This window comes from Trichosurus vulpecula, chromosome 3 (assembly GCF_011100635.1).
Source record: "Trichosurus vulpecula isolate mTriVul1 chromosome 3, mTriVul1.pri, whole genome shotgun sequence".
NCBI lineage: Eukaryota > Metazoa > Chordata > Mammalia > Diprotodontia > Phalangeridae > Trichosurus > Trichosurus vulpecula.
The window spans coordinates 167,618,549-167,631,210 of NC_050575.1; positions in this window are offsets into that span (position 1 = coordinate 167,618,549).

Here is a 12,662-nt window from a genome sequence, read left to right on the forward strand (position 1 = left end):
AAGCATTCACGCGCGGTTGCTGGGGGTTAGATTGAAAGGAACTCTCCCTGGCTCTGAACAGGGCGGACAGAAGCACTCAGACTAGGGCTGAATTCCTGGGGCAATAGAAGCTAAAGCGCTGGGAACTCCGAGAAGAGCAAAGCAGCCTACAGACCTCGCTTGCGGGTCTGTCAGACAGACAACTTTAGGTAGACGTGGAGTGGGAAACACAGTGGAGCCGGAGAGGGGGTGCCCCTGGGCTTGCTCCTCGCGCAAGAGCTGCCGACGGAAGGGGATCGAACCCCTCACTGCCCCTGCCCCGTCTCCAGCGGCCGACTCCAAGTAAAGGGGCTTTCAATAGAAATTATCATGGAAAAGTATAAGGTGAGGAATTTAGTCCCCCAATCTCCTAGTCTCTGGAGGTTGCGGTGGGAAGCAGGGAAAGACAGTTTGATAAGGGAGTAGAACTCCCAGAAACTTCTGATAGCCCCCAACTTTTAACTGTCATAACGCCTTGTAGCCAGCCCCCAGGACGCCAGCCTTCCCAAGCCCTCGAGGTCATCTTTAATACTTGTGCAGAAGGAAGTGTTTTGCAACATTTAAAGTGCTACAGAAACATGATAAACTCTGAAGCTTGTCCCTTGAGCAAATAAATACATAGCTGAAAATTTTTACATAGTAAAAAGGAGAGAAAAGAAAAAGACAGTTGAGTCAGACTGAAAAAAATCTCTCAATGTTGTATCTGGTGTGAAACTTTCCATCACCAGCTTTACCACAGTATCTAGATAACCATCCACCTTATTCTCTCTCAGTTTACCCACCTCACTACCAGAAAGACCCTTCATTCTCCAACTTCTCAGGATGCCCTGAAAACATGTTCCTCATCCTGTCCTCCTATTATGTTCCTCCCTCTCTGGGGCCTGGGCCTACCTCTCTCTTTCTGGTTTTAAGGTGGGGAAAATGGAGAGAACTATATATTTAGGATCTGTTTCTGTATTTTTTTTTAAATTTTCCCCCGTTCAGTTTCAAGGAACTAGATTGGTTCTCCACCCTCAATCTACTGGTTGAATGAAAGGGAATGGACCACCAGGACTTAGAATCAGATAGCTAGGTTTCAAATTCTAACTCTGCTACTAAATACCTGTGTGACCTGAGCAGAGTCAATTTTTCCTAACCAAAGTTTCTTCTCTGTGCAATAAGTGGATATTTAATGTCTAAGGTTCCTTCCAGCTCAAAATCTTAGGATTTAGACAGACAACCTGACTAGGGCACAGTTGTTCAGTCATGTGCAACTCATTGTGACCCATGGACCATAGCACTCCAGGTCCTTCTGTCCTCCACTATCTCCGGAAGTCCGTCCCAGCTATATTGGACACCATCTGATCTGACGGGCTCATCTTCCAATGCCATATCTTTTAGCCTTTTAATACTATCCATGGGGTTTTCTTGGCAAAGATACTAAGGTGGTTTGTTCTCCATTTCCTTCTCCAATGGATCACCTTTTGTCAGAGTTCTCCATTATGACATGTCTATCTTGGGTAACTCTGCATGGCACATAGTTTCATTGAGATGCTCAAGCCCCTCCACAAGGTGGGTGATCCAGGACGGAAGGAGATAGTATACCTGAATATATAGTATACTTTGACATTGAATCCTTAACCTTCTGGGTTGCAGTTTCTTCTGAGAAAGTTTCTTCCACTTTTAAAATGGAAAGATAATATATTTCTTGCCTACCTTCCACAGGACTGCTATGAGGGAAGGTATGGTTAACAGGGGTGGGGAACCTGCAGTCTTGAGGTCACATGTGGTCTCAAGGCTGCAGGTTCCCTACCCCTGGTATAGTACATGGAATCAAGAGACCTGGGTGCCAATAAACTCTGATGTTTATTAGTTCTATGACCTTGGGCAAATTTCTTCACTTCTGTAATCTTTAGTTTTTCCAATTTAAACTGGAGATAATAATGCTTGCCCTACCTACATCACAGGATCGTTGTGAACCTTAAAACACTATGAAAATGGGAGCTATCACCTCCCTCCTTCCCTGCATTGCATAGGTTGGTGCCTGGACATGTAATGTTGCCGTGCCATCAGATCAAGTAAATGTATGAGTTGATTTTGTGGAACTGTTTTCTTTCTCTTTTTATCATTGCTTGCAAGGGATGACTGGATAGGGAGGGGAGGAAAGAAGGGATGTATTTGGAAATAAAAGAGTATGTAAAAACAAAAGATTTCCAAAAAATTAAGGTAAGAAAACAAAAAAAGGCAACAATAAAAACCAAAGAAGTTTGACTTACTAGTAAATAAGATTATGGATAGGAAAACAATTTTTTATCTCCTCCCAAAGGGAAAGGGGTATTGATCATGTCACCCCTTTGGCTAACAGGTTCTACAAACACTGAGGCGTGGTGCCTTGGGGTTGAATGTAGTGGCCCTAGAAAAAAGCAAGTCAAAAACTGTGAAGTCTCCAAAACTCCTGATAAAGAAGGTAAGTGGAAGTTTCCATAGCAACAGTCGCAAAAGATGCCTGTGTAGTTAGAGAATTTTCCAAGTTATGTACTCCTGCAGTGTGGGGGAAGCACAGAGAAAAGGCAGCATGAAGGCTACACTTTTGCTCACACCTCCCTCAACCACAAGCTCCGTTTACAGATCTATAAAATGAAGATAATAACTCTCATACTTCCTACCTTTCTCCTCTTGTGAAGAAAGTGCTTCATAATCCTTAAAGCGTTGTAGAAATGTTTACAAGAAATATGGGCATCCGAACCTTTCCTTTCTTCTATCCCACATAATTCATAACGACACAAGCATTATTGCCTAGTAGATAGAAAACTGACTTTGGGGCCATGAAAAACCGAGTTCACCTCTCACCTGTGACACATACTGGTTGTGTAACCTTGGACATATCCCATCACTTCAGTGCTCTAGGTCAAACTCAAATAGAAATGAAGATCCCTGCCAGCACATAGAGACTTTTCTTCCTCGCATCTGACAACTTTTCAAACCCTTGAAGACAGTAATTATATCCCCCTTCTCCAGGCTAAACCTCTCCAGTTCCTTCAATAGATCCTCATATCAGTCAATACACAAGTCTTTATGCTCCAGGCACTATGGTATATGGCATGTACTTGAGGCCCTTGAGCTTCCTGGTTACTCTCTTCCCAGTGGTCTTCAATTTAACATTATCTTTCCTAAAACGTGGCACCTCAGAACTGAACACATGATTCCTGATGGAGCCGAACAAGGCCAAACACAGCAGTGCTGCTACCACAAGCCTTAGTTGAGTCCTAGACACACACTATGCCTTTCTGAATGCAACCAAGAATTGAACTGGCTTTCTTGGATGCCTTCTTATACGGTCAGTTCATATTGAGCTCGAAATCCACCAAAACTTCCAGATAGTTTTTAGAAAAACTATTACCTAGTCACATCTCCCCTATCTTCTACCTGTAGCTTTTTTTAACCCAAGCATGAGATTTTACATTTGCTAGATTTGGCACAATGTTCTAGCCTTGTCTAGATCTTTTGGGATCCTGACTTTTCCATTCAGTGTATCAGCTCTCCCTCTAAATAGCATATTTGATAAGCATTCCATCTATGCCTTTACGCAAGTCATTGGAAAAAAATGTTGGACCAGGTAGAGCCAAGGATAGATTCATGGGAAAGTCCTCTGGAGACTTTATTCCAGACTGCCTCTGAACCATTATTAATGACTCTTCATTCCTTGGGTCCAGCCATTCAACCTGTTCGAAATTCACGTAACTGTATTAATGTCTGGCTTCCATCTGTATTTTTTCCACAAGAGTACCAGGGGATGCTTTGCCAAATGTTTTGTGGAAATCAAGGTAAATTTTATTGACAGCAGTCTCCTGCTACACTTTAGTACTCAAATGGATCTGCAGTTTCATGAATTTATATGTTCCTGTCTGTGTCTATGTCTATTGCTTATCTTGGGCAAATCTTGTCCATGGTTTCTCATATGTTTGTCACAGTAGGGTCCCACTCAACATGCTAGGGTACTTTCAAAATTTCTTCTGCTATCAGGAGGCTCCTGGGGCGCACTTGGGTGGGCCACCTGTCCTCCCTCACCCTTGACCAGCTCCATCTTCCTTTTCTATTGTACATTTCCCTGATGACATCTTTCACTCCTGTTCTTCAAAGCTCATAATTTTTGATATATTGAAGCCAGCTTGCACCCATCGTATGATTCTCCATTGCCCATATTCATACTCATTTCAAATTCTTGGGAATTTTTTGTGTTCCACATCTTACAGTCATACCAGTCTACCAGTAGAATACTGGTGTTAAAAAGATGGGCCGATGCTGAGTGAGGGAAACAGAACCAGGAGAATGTAATACACAATTACAGACACACGATATCTGTAAGGACTAACTTTAATAGAGTTGGCACTTCTCATCAATGCAAGGTTCAAAGACAGCTCCAAAAGACACATGATGGAAAAAGCTATCCACAGCCACAGAAAGAATTATGGCTTCTGAATGCAGATTGAGGCAAACTATTTGCTCTCTCTTTTTCCTTCTTTTTTGGTTTCCTTTCTCCTTTCTCATGATTCATTCCATTGGTTATAATTCTTCTTTATAACTGGACTTTATGTAAATAAGTTCAATGTGAAGGTATATGTAGAACCTACATTGGATCACATGCCATCTTGGGTGGGGAGGAGAGGGAGGGAGAGAAAATTTGGAACTCAAAAACTTGTGGAACTGAATGTTGTAAACTAAAAGTAAAAAATAAATTTTAAGAAAAGATGGGCTTTTTTGCTTTCTGGGGAAAAGTTGGGGCAGCTAGGTGATATGGTGGATAAAGCACTGGTCCTGGAGTCAGGAAGATCTGAGTTCAAATCCAACCTCAGACATTTACTAGCCATGTGACTTTGGACAAGTCATTTAACCTTGGTTTCTTCAACTATAAAATGGGGATAATGATAGCACCTACCTCCCAGGGTTGCTGTGAGAAACAAATGAGATTATATTTGTAAAGCATTTAGTATGATGGCTGGTACAAAGTAAGTGCTATATAGGGTGTTCCTAAAGTCTGAACATATAGGCAAAAATGCATATTTTCAAGAAATGAATGAAATTTTTGACCACATTTTATTTAATTGGAATATTAACAAATGACATCTTCAATATGATTTCCATCATTTGTGATGCAAAGGTTGATGTGCTTTGCAAGATTCACATGAATTCGATGCAAAAACTCCACATTGCCATCAATTTTCCTATGTGTCCAGACTTTAGGGACACCCTGTATGTGTGTATGTGTGTGTATGCGTATATATATATATATATATATATAGACATACACACACACATATACATATAGTATATAGTAGGTGTCAGCTGTTGTCATAATTATTAATTTACTCAAAACAATCCAGCTTGCTGCTTTCCTCCTATTTAATTCTGGACACAGCTTGTTGTCCATTTGTACTGTTTGTCCATGCTATACATACTGATAGACTAGCTCCAGCCCAGTGTATCTAGTCAATAGATAGCCTTCATCTGCTTGTTTCCTATGTGATGGTTTGCCCAAATTCTTTTGAGTGGTTTTATATGTCTTCTAGTTGGATTTACAATATTTTAGCTTTTTTTGTTACCAACGTAATGTCATTCACACAGGGGAGTACCAGGAGGATCTCAACCAAGCATCGGAAGTCCCTCTTCAACTGGGTTTCTTTGATGAATATCCTCCATCTCTGTGTCAAATAGTTAGGAGAACTTGTAGTTCCCTGTTCTCTCCCTGACCTAAAGTTTACAGTCAGAAAGTGATTGAACAAAGTTATCTTTGTTGTTATATCTTTCAAGGAGTTTTGAATGATTTGATACATGGAGGGGAGATAACTTGATGCACTTAAAGTAGCTTTTTGTTCCTTCACTCCAAAAGCCTTTTTGTTATAAATGAACAAAAAGTACAGCAAAATCTTATATTCTCCACATCTTTTGGTCAATAGGGCCAGAAAAGGCCTTGCATAGGAGGTGCATCTGCCTATAGGTATCTTTAATTTCTTCCTCTGGAAACTGCCTGTTCATATCCTTTGACCATTTCTCAATTGGGGAATGACCTGTATTCCTATATATTTGGCTCAGTTCCCTGTATATTTTAGAGATGAGGCCTTTATCAGAGACACTGGTTGTAAAAATTTTCTCCCAATTTTCTGCTTCTCTTCTAATCTTTGTTGTATTGGCTTTTTTTTTATACAAAAACATTTCAATTTAACATAATCAAAATTATCCATTTTGCATTTTGTAATGCTATCTCCTGTTGTGTCATGAATTTCTTTCTTTTCCATAAATCTGATAGGTAAAGAATAATTAGTTCCTATACTTTGTAAAATATTTGGGAGAATAGGTGAAGAAGGAGTCCTACCAAATTGTTTTTATGACACAAATATGGTACTAATACCCAAACCAGGTAGAGTCAAAACAGAGAAAGAAACTTATAGACCAATTTCCCTAATGAATATTGATACAAAAATTTTAAATAAAATATTAGCAATAGGAGGTGCATCTGAGCTGAGATTTAAAGATAACTAGGGATTCTAAGATGTGGAGGTGAGGAGGACTGCCTTCCAGAAACAGAGTACAGCCTGTGCAAGAGCACTGAGGCAAGATTGAATGTTATTTGTGAGAAATCACAGAGAGTCTAATTAAGCTGCATTGTAAGAATATGTGAGGGGGAGGAAGGTGCAATAAGGCTGGAAGGGTAGATTGGGGACAGATTATGAAAGGTTTTAAATGCCACTGGAATTTACTGAGCAAGAGAATGATATGGTCAAGCCTGTACTAGAGGAAAATGATTTTTCACTACTGTATGGGATGGTTTAGAAAGGGAGATGAGTCAGGGAGACTAAATTAGGAGGTTATCATGATAGTCCAGGCAGATATGGACAAAGCCTGAACTCGGCTGGTGGCTGTGAGAGTGAAGGGATGGATGTGAGAGATGGGGTGAAAGTAGAATCAAGGGGCAGCTAGGTGGTGCAATGAGTAGAGCACCAGCCCTGGAGTCAGGAGGACATGAGTTCAAATCCGGCCTCAGACACTTGACACACTTAGTAACTGTGTGACCTTGGGCAAGTCACTTAACCTCAATTGACCTACCTTCCCCCTCCAAAAGAAAATAGAATCAAGAAGACCTGGCAACCGATGGGATATGTAGGGTGAGGGAGAGCAGAGAGGTGAGGAAAATGTCAAGGTTGGGAACCTGGGTAATCAGAAGCAAGCTAGTGCCCTGGACAGAAACAGGGAAGGTTGGAGAAGGATGAGTTTGAGGAGAAAGATCATGAATTCTGTGTTGGACTTCTTGAGTTAGATATGCATATATACATCCATTTGGAAGTTTACAGTTGGTTGTTGTCTTTCGTTCTCGAAGAGGACCAAAGTGACATCACTGTGCTTGAGTCAAGATTCAGTATGTCCAGCTATGGCTGATCTGGCCAATATGAGCTCGGAATGCTCTACCATAGGTCAGGCACAAATAGTCCATGTGAACATTTGGGGTGGATACTCCACACTTGCTCATCCTGCATTTCCTTTGAGCTGTTTCAATTCTCCTTTGCTCATAGAGCACAGCACCATTTCTGATGAGGGCACGCCATGCTGGGCAGTCCAATGCCATTGTCTCCCATGTCACACAATAAATTCCAAAGTTCTTGAGAGAGACCTTGAGAATATCCTTGTATCACTTTTTTTGACCACCGTGTGAATACTTGTTCTGTGTGAGTTCTCCATAAAATAGCCTTTTTGGCAAGCATACATTTTACATTCAAATAATGTGGCCAGCCCGTCGGAATTGTGCTCTCTGAAGCAGAGTTTGAATACTTGGCAGTTTAGTTCAAGCAAGGACCTCAGTGTCTGATACCTTATCCTGCCAGGTGATCTCCAGAATCTTCCTAAGACAATTCAAATGGAAGCGATTCAGTTTCCTGGAGTGGTGGTAGACTGTCCAGGTTTCACAGGCATGTAACAATGGGGTCAGTACAACACCTCTGTAGACCTTCAGTTTGGTAATCAGTCTAATATCTCGTCTCTCCCATACTTTCCTTCAGAGCCTTCCAAACACTGAGCTAGCTCTGGCAATGCGTGCATCAACTTCACTATCAATGTGTACATCCCCGGAAAGTACACTACCAAGATAAGCGAACTTATCCACAGCATTCAAAACTTCTCCACTTGCTGTAACTGCTGGTTCCACGTATGGATGGTGTGGTGGTGGCTAATGGAGCACCTGTGTTTTCTTGGTGTTAATTGTTAGGGCAAAGTTAGCACAAGTAGCAGAGAATTGATCCATACTTCGTTGCATCTCACCTTGAGAGGCTACATTGAATTCACAATCATCTGCAAACAGAAAATCATGCACCAACACTCCCTCCACTTTGGTCTTGGCTTGTAGCCTTTTCAAGTTGAAGAATTTACCATCACTGCAGTAGCCGACCTTGATGCCGTTGGTTCATCCTCATTGAAAGCATTTGACAACATGGCTGAAAACATCATGCTATAAAGCACAGGAGCAAGTACACAGCCTTGTCTCACTCCATTGGAAGGCACAAGAGCATCGTCCATTATCTAGAACCTGGGTAATCATGCAGTCATGAACTTGATGTACAATGCTGATGAACTTCTCCAGGCAACCAAATTTTTACATAATTTTCCATAAGCCCTCATAACTAACAGTATCAAAGGCCTTGGTCAGATCTACAAATGTTGGATACAGACCTTTGTTCTGCTTCTGGCATTTCTCTTGGAGTTGTCGGGTGGCAAACACCATATTGACTATTCTTTGGCCCTTTTTGAAGCCACACTGGCTCTCTGGTAGATGACCATCTTCCAGGTGAAGGATCAGCCTATTAAGGAGGACTCTGGCAAGAATCTTGCTAACAGTGACTAAGAGAGAGACCCCCCTGTGATTATCACAGGACTATTATTTTCTTTACCTTTATAGAAATCAACAATGGAGGCATCCCTGAACTCCTGGGGGATGACCTCCTCTTGCCATATGACCTGGAAAATTTCAGTCAGTTTTGTATAAGCGATGGACCCCCTACCTTGTAAATCTCAGCTGGAATAGAATCATCACCAGGTGCTTTGCCACATGACAAGAGCCTAATGATATTCAAAACCTCTTCTTCAGTTGGAGCGTCAGCTAGGTAGGGATTGACTTCAACCTGAGGTAAATGGTCAATGGCTTCAGCATTGATTGATGATGGTCTGTTGAGAACCCTTTGGAAGTATTCAGCCCATCTCTCCAGCATCACGTCCTTATCACTAATCAACGTACCTCTGTCAGCACTGAGTAGTTGAGATGTACCATAGGTCTTTGGCCCATAAATAGCCTTCAGGGCATCATAAAAGTGCTTTGGATTATTACTATCAGCATAAAACTGAATTTCATCTCCCTTCTTACTGAGCCAAGAATCCTGCATCTCTCAAAGCTTTGCTTGTACTTTACTTTTGATGGAATTAAATGCTATTTTCTTAGAGATGGAGGAGCTATCCTGCTGGTAAACCCTATGGAGTTCCTGTTTTTCATTTAGCAGCTTCTGAATTTCCCCATCATTTTCATCAAACCAGTCATGGTGTTTGCGAGTATTCTGACTCAGATGCACAAATGCAGTGCTATAGACCAAATCTCTGAAAGCTGCCCGCTCCTTTTCTGCTCCACTGTGACTAACTGTGTGTTGGCTCAATTTTCCCTCCGAGTTAGCAACAAACTGTTTAGGCTCAGAGAAGAGCTCTAGTTTGTTGACATTAATTCTTCTGGTAGTTGTTTTGCCTTGGGGGCACTGCTTTTGGTGAATGCAAATATTTAGCTTGGAAAGGATAAGTCTAGGATTGGTCCAACACTCTGCACCACACATTGCCTTCATCACTCTCACATCCTGTCTGTCTCTTCTCCTTATCATTACATAGTCTATTAAATGCCAATGTTTGCTGTGAGGGTGCATCTATGAAGTTTTATTGCATTTAGGGACATGGAAGATAGTGTTGGTGATGAGAAGGTCATGAGATGCATGAGTGTTCAGTAGTAAGTGACCATTGCTGTTGCTGTTTCCAACTCCACTCCTCCCTAGGACTCCCTGCCAAGTCTGGTAGTCTGAGCCTACTCTAGCATTAAAGTCACCCAGAATAATAAGCTTGTCCTCTTTTGGCACATTGATGACAAGGGTCTTCAGGTCTTCATAAAATTTTTCTTTGACTTCACCAGGGTTTGTCATGGTAGGGGCATAGGCACTAATGATGGTGGCGTGACGTTTTCCTGCAAGTGGCAATTGCATTTTTATGAGCCTGTCATTCACTCCTTTTGGTAGGCACGCAAGCTTGTTGACTAGATTAGTTTTGATTGCAAAACCTATGCCAGCTTCAGAGCACTTCCCTTCACTGTGGCCCCTCCAGAAAAACATCTATCCAGCTCTAACTTCAGCAAGCTGGCCTTCCTTTTCCAGCCTTGCTTCACTCAGGGCTGCTATTTGGATGCCATACCTACTGAGTTCTCTTGCAACAAGAGCTGTTTGACTTTAAGGTCTACTGGATTTTGTGTTGTCTATAAGTGTGCCCACATCCCATGTGCCAATGGTGAGTGGAATTGTCTTTGCAGACATTTTTATACATTTCTTTGTGTTTCAACCAAAGAGTGGGATTCCCTGCTTGCCGTGGTAATTAGGCCAGGGTTGAGTAAGCAGACAATTTTAAGGCACCTTCTCTAGCCCCTTCCTCACAGGAGGTGAGCAGTGAGATCCTTAAAAGGCTGCTCAGACATGTCGGGAAGCTGCTGAATCCCACTGCTGCTTCCTGTGAGAAAAGACTCTATGGCCTGGGCCACCTATATGCAGAATTGTGACTACAGCTCCTTGTATATCCTCACCTGCTGCTTTGTCACTTGCCTGTTGCTACAGGACTTTGAGATAGGTATAATGGTAAAATGGTATGGGTGATCTCTTTTGATTTGGGCATAAATTGGATTTAAGTGAGGAGGAGTTACACAAAGTTGTCAGTCTCACTCTCTCCTCCAGAGTCATCACGGTCCAGTGGCAGGACAGAATCAAGACAACTGGTGTTGGCTTAAGGTGCAGTGGATGACCTTGGCGTCTTCGATGTCTAACCAAGCTCTAAGCACTCCACAGCAAACTGCTTCAGCTGCCTTCATGGCTGTTGGAACAAATTGTTCTCATCCACCTATTCCACCAGGGGAAGTCTTCACATGCTTGGGGTAGACATCCCCCCTCACTCACCAATGGGTTTGAGATCCCTTGGTTACCCTTGTTAAACCTGAAAATTTGGTTGAAGGAAACAACAGAGCTAGGTGATAGAAAAATCCATGTTATTTATATTTTCCCTTAAAGCATAGCTAAGCTAGCTTACTTGTACGTACAAGGAGTCAGAGCATAAGCTCTGGCTCTCTGAACAAAGCAATCAGAAAACTTATGTTATTTTAGCAGACCTAGCAAGCCTGTATTACCTCACGTTTATGACCCCCGTGTATGTTTAACCATGATACAAGAAGAGGATTTTCCTTAATGAAATAGGATTTGTAAAGAAAGTTGACAAAGGTCAGTTAATATTAAGCGAGGTAGTCTCTCTTGGAGTTAGGGTCTCATCCCTTAATGGCTAACGGCTAAGAATGTCCTTAGGTCAGTCTAATCTGGCCTTGTTGACAGTGGTAAGGGTATTTCCTGAGCAAACTTTTAGAGAGAACAAAGAAGCCCAGGTCCTGGATCTTTATCCAGTTACTCATTAATTCAGGCTCTGGGTCTGGTTGAAATTAGAAATGATACAAAATAGTATAATATTTTCCACATTTCCTCCTTTTGGTCAAAGGCAAACTGAAAGTTTCACCTGAAGACCAATTAAGGTATGGAAAAACCTCTATCTTCCTCAGGGGTGAAGTTCTAAAAATCCTTATCTGGGTGGATTCAGGTTTTTTTTTTCTTTCTGTGGTTGGACATTCCCAGAGATTGACAGTAATTGTAAACTAATTGTAAACAAGCAGATGGAGCAAGTTGCAAGGGACAATAAGCCAAAGGCACCAAAAGTACAGGTAAACAGTCTTGGGAATGCAAGGGACTCAGAAAGGGAAAGAGCAGTTCTTCGTTCAGGTTCTGGTCCAGAGTCTCGGGAGGGGCTGCCTGCGTCTGATGCTGTCCCCTTCAGGCTCTTTGAAACCGGAGGGCAAGGTGTCCTATGGGCTCAGATATCCACTTGAGAGCAGGGGCAATCCTCAGATGTGATAGAAGGATCAAGGAGTCCATATCCACAAGTTGGCAGCTGTAGAAGCAGTCAGATCTGACAGGAGCTCCCAGAACACACATGATTTGATAATTGAGAGAAAAACAGCACAACATAGGTCCCAGCCACGCAGGGCTAAGTTCAAACAAATACAATAAATGGTTCAGTATCCCAGCCACACAGGGATGAGTTTAAATAATTACAATAAAGTTTTTCTCACAATTCACAAAACTGCACAATTACATTGAGTACAGACCAAACCACTTAGACGATTCACAATAGAGGGGGAAATTTGCATGTCACATGTTTTACATTTACATATTAGATAGCCAAGAAAACTTAAACATGAACCATACAGAGTAATACGATCATTATTAACAATGTTGACTAACATTAAATTCCTTGTATCCCAGTAGCATAGTACATATACCAGCATAAATTTT